Source organism: Papaver somniferum, chromosome 1, assembly GCF_003573695.1.
Source record: "Papaver somniferum cultivar HN1 chromosome 1, ASM357369v1, whole genome shotgun sequence".
Taxonomy (NCBI): domain Eukaryota; kingdom Viridiplantae; phylum Streptophyta; class Magnoliopsida; order Ranunculales; family Papaveraceae; genus Papaver; species Papaver somniferum.
The window spans coordinates 149,416,777-149,422,130 of record NC_039358.1 but is presented as its reverse complement, the minus strand read 5'-3'; positions in this window follow the sequence as shown (position 1 = coordinate 149,422,130).

The following is a 5,354-nucleotide window of genomic DNA, read 5'->3' as shown; positions in this document are numbered from 1 at the left end:
AGAGAAAAAAAGGCTCTGTACGCCCAATTAATGCCTCTGCGAGACTTTGGCTCACTTGTCTTTGACCAACATATCTTGCAGAGATGTGCTAGGAATCAACAGTGTGTCCATATGATGGGCCAACAAGACATGTGTATCTCGAAAGGATGTTCTAGGAGTCTGTCGAAAGGGCCCGGAGGAAGAATAACAAGCACATCTCGCGGGGATGTCCTAGGAGTTATTCGGAAACCTCAGTAAGTCGAGTCAGAGTCTAGAGCAGACATGACCAGTGTATCTCGGGATGATGTACTAGGAATCAGTCCTTGATCTCAAATAGGGTGAGTCGTGCTTACATGAGACATGCATATCTCCGCTATGGGTCATAAGTACGTCGGGGACGTTTTTACGCATCTACAGAGCCTACATGACCATCGGTATCTCGTCGAGGATGTATACTAGGAATCATGGCATCACAATCAGCTCCGTCTCGTGAAGACATGCTGGAATTGTGGCTGTTCTGGTTCATAAGTATTCTGGGGACGTTTTACGCTCTACAGAACCTACGTGACCAGTAGTATCTCTTCGAGGATGTGCGCTAGGAATCACGACATCACAACCATCAGTGTCTCGCGGGGACGTATACTAGAAATCGTGGCTATTAGTGCCTTGAGGACCAAGGGCTTAATCTCTCCCGTGAGAGTTGAGTTTTGTCTATCGTCTCGAAATAACGCTTTTGCCCCTTATCCAAATTTCACCATCTACATTAAGTCCCCTACTCAGAGTAGAACCTTGATTGTTCTATAATGAGTATATAGATGGTTACAAATCGTTCAGGCATGAATTTACGATTTTTTTTATTTTTTTTTGCGGAGTTCCCGGATTGATGGTTAGTCTTTGCTTGCTCCGATTCTGGACTTCGAATCAACTCTGGACTTGGGAGATTTTAGGAGTCATTACTAGTGAGACACTTGAGCCTTGATAAAGTAACATTTCCGTTTTGAGAGACTAGACCTGCAAATTAGGTTTTCTTTGACCAAAACCCTAACTTCTTCCTTTTGTGCCACTCTGAGCTTGGAATTGACCATGGACTTGGAATCCTTTTAGGCTTTTGTATTGGAAAGCGTCATAGTAATAGAGTCTTGCAGAGGAAACTTCTATCTTGGTCGAATAGGATTTGCAAATTAGGATTCACTTGGACAAAACCCTAATTTTTCTCTTGTTCTCGTCTGACTCCTTTAGACACTCTGGATAGGCTCGACTAGGCTTGGTAGGTGTTAATATATCTTGTGGTTTCAGCAACTTGTATGGCGAAAACTCGTTCAACCCCTTATACTAATCAGACACTCCTTTTTGAGAGAAAATACCTATCTTTGAAACCAAGGGTATTTTCGTCAAAAACTAATATGAGCAGGATTTTTCTGACATGAAAGACTTCGTGAGAATCCTTAGGCATAGTCACGGCTTGATATATAGAGAGAGGCGCATGTCTGGTTTTGGTTTTGAAAATTGTGAACTCAAACTTCCCTGTTTGAGCTAAACTCCCTTTATTTTCTCTGACATTCTGCTTTTATGGATTCCGTTTCAATCCCGTTCTTCTTCGAACATTTATATAACTCAGTATTCACGTGTATGAGGCCTTTGGAATAATTAGATGAATGCTTGGTCGGTCTCTGGCTGTATTAAGGCTTTCTTCTTTGAAAATACTCAAAATTGCAATATAAGGGTATTTTGGTCAAAATCCCTTATGAGCTCATTTTTTTTGAAGAGTAATGAGATAAAAGGGATTTAGAGAGGCTTAGAGAACCTTCCAATAGAATGATAGAGGCTCAGTCCCTTCTCTTTTAGAATAAATCCCTTTTTTCACCAAATTCTTGAAATTATGGCTATTTTTGTCAAAACCCTAATTCTCTTCGACTTTGATCCATCTGAAAAAATTCCTTGAGAATAAATCACGTCCCACGGTCCTAGGAGAGCATCCTCACGCATGAAAAGGGCTTGTCCACGGTTTGGAAAAAATTTTAGAAGAAAGAAAACCCTCAATTTACTTATTTGATTCAAATTCCTCTAATTTCCTATTTTAGCTCCAACTCCTTTTCCTTTTACTTCAAGTCTTCCTTTTTGAAGTTAAATTGAAAATAGAAAATATATTCTGACGTGCCTTAATGTTTGGAAACCGGTCCACCTCCTCCCACGAATTCTATTGCCACTAAAATTCCATATTTTGGCTGTGACATGCATATACGCATGCATAACTTGTTTACGTGAATAATTCTCCTAATTTCTTCTCTTCTCTTGTCTTGTATAATATCTCTTGCATATAAAAGAAATCATACTTCTTCTTGTTTTGATCTCGTCTCAAGAATGGTTCATAATTCTTTCAACGAAAATGACAGTAGGAGCAACATGGGCGATTCCGCAACGAGCAATGGAGCCGCCATCAATAAAGAGATCCCTAATTTCGATGACGAGTTTTATCGCTTTACTAAATTGATTGATAGTTACCCTAGTCCCCAGGTGAGTGACGATCTCGTTTTCTTAGTGAATGTGTGCTTACTCCATTCATGGCTATGGGAAAACTTTGAGAAATATGCCCCTGTTCCTCGTCCGCTGAAGGCCAGTGATCCTTTAGTAGCTAGAATTTTCCGTTGGTGTAATATATTCAATTCAGCAACTATCTGCATTGAAGGATGATGAGAAATCCGTCACTTTTTCTTGGACATGGATTCCTGAGGGTGTGGCTCAGCTGCAGTCCTCTTCCTTAATGAATGATGTTGTTCTACTCCCTCTTGATTATGATTATTTGTCCGAAGAAGTGGCTACATACACATTTAATTGTAAGCCTGGTCATGTTTTGAGTTTGAGTTTGAATAGTAATGGTGAACTCTCGGTGCACGCTTATAAAATAGATAATACAACTCGTCAAATAGACCTCGTCCATAGCGTCCCTGTTCGTAAAGGACCAACTTCCATAGCGAGAGTACGACATGAAATTGACATTGTAATTAGGCTCCCGAGAAAATTTCCTTTTGCCTGAGCTCAAAGAACTTGTCACGTATCCCCCAAGGCTCAGCAATATTAGAAAGAGTAACTGATCAGAGTACAAAACTTTTTGCAGGGGATTCCGGCGGATGATGTAGTTTTTGCAGTTCATGAAGCAAGCCTTATGGGCGCGTCTCCTAACTCCGAACAAGTAAGTATCAAGTAATTTGGTTAATCTCAGTGGTAGCATAACCTTTCATAATACTAATGCTTTTATGTCCAGGTTGGTCGTTCCGTTAATACTCGAAGTGAAGTAAGTATTAACACATGCAAATATATAATAATATCAACACATATTAAGTACATGCAATGAAGAATATGGAAACAAGATTCGTACATGCAAAGAATAATATGTGATTGAATGCATGCAATGAAGAATATGGAAACAAGATTAGTACATGCAAAGAATAATATGTGATTGAATGCATGCAATGAAGAATATGAAAACAATATTAGTACATGCAAAGAATAATATTGATGTAATTCGTTTTAATTTCTTTGATTAATTTATAGGAATAGATTTAATTATTTTGATGTAATTATAGTATGAGGATCCTCACTCATTCAATGTATTTGTACAAGTAGTATATATACAAAATAATGAAATCAATCTCATTACAGTTGTATGAGATTTAAAACCAAAACCAATATTTCTACATGGTAATCTAGAGCTAGGTTAGATAATATTTTTTTTCTCAATTCTCTGCAAATGCATCAACAATGGCTGTTGAGGATGAAACTCTACCTCCTCCACCTCCCAACAATAATCTTCCACCTAATAGGGAATCATGTCTATCCCCATCAAGCCCCCATTACGTTCATCCGGTTGACAATCCTACCACTGTCATCTTCACCCCTCTTCTCACCAGTGACAACTATTGCATATGGGAAAGAGGAATCAAAAAGGCCCTAAGTGCTAAAGCCAAACTCGGTTATATCGATGGATCCATTGTGAAACCCACTGATCCAATTGATCTTTACCATTGGACTCAAGCAGATGACTTAGTTGGTAGCTGGGTTGCCAACTCAGTTGACCCAGAAATCCGTGGGAGTGTTCAATCATTCCCATCTGCAAGAGATCAATGGTTAGAGATCAAAAACCGATTCTCTCATACCAATGCTCCTAATCTTTTTGCTCTCAAACAATCAATATCTTCATTGAAACAAGAAAATCCGAATGTAGCAATGTACTTCACTCGGCTCAAGTCTCTTTGGGATGAACTGGATTCATTCAGGCCTCTCGTCCCTTGCATTTGTGGAGTAGGCAAGGATTTTGTAGATCACCACAATCAAGATCGTTCAATGGAATTCCTTCAGGGTCTTCATGACCGCTTTTCTGCTCTCCGTAGTCAATGTCTATCAATGGAGCCAATGCCATCTTCAGTTAAGCTATACAATCTTGTAAGGCAGGAGGAATCACAACAAGGTATAAAATCATCCTCCACTACTCATGTTGAATCTGCAACACTCAATGTCTCTCGCAGTGACTCTTATTCATCCAGACCAAATCCAAGGTCTTATTCCAATCCCGGGACTACATCCAACGCTGAGAATGGTACCAACAAGAGACAAAGACCTTTTTGCGACCACTGCAACAAACATGGTCATACTCGGCTTACCTACTGGAAGCTCAATGGATACCCAAAATATCCGCCGAGATCCAGAGATATTTCAACTCCGGCATATGCTGCTGTTGTTCCCAATACACAGGCTGCTCCTGGTATAACTGCAGCTCAATATGCCAGACTTATGTCTTTATTGGAACCAGACAATGGAGACATTGTTGTCACTCCATTCGCCAATTTTGCAGGTATTGCTCTAACTTGTTCTTCTAATGTTTGGATTATAGACAGTGGCGCAACTCATCACATTTGCTCAACTCTCTCTTATTTTTCTTCTTACGCATTGGTTATGAACCCAATGATGGTTCAACTACCAGATGGTTCGAATATATCTGTCACTCATATTGGGACTGTGAACTTATCTCCCAATATTCAGCTACTCAATGTTTTTCACATTCCAAGTTTTAAATTTTACTTGATCTCTGTAAGTCAGCTTACAAGCACAGCAAACTGGTATATCAATTTCTCACACGAGTCTTGCATCTTTCAGGACCGTCTCACGAACAAGGATATTGGATGGAGTAGGCGCATCGCTGGCCTCTATCATTTCAGTTTCCAACCATCAGTTTCATCTTTAGCTGCTAATAAACTAGTGGATATATGACACTGTCGTCTCGGTCATCCACATATGGATTGTTTTAATTTTTTAGCTCGTAATTTTGCTTATGTTCGTTCTTCATTTAAACACTTATGTGATGTATGCCCACAGACAAA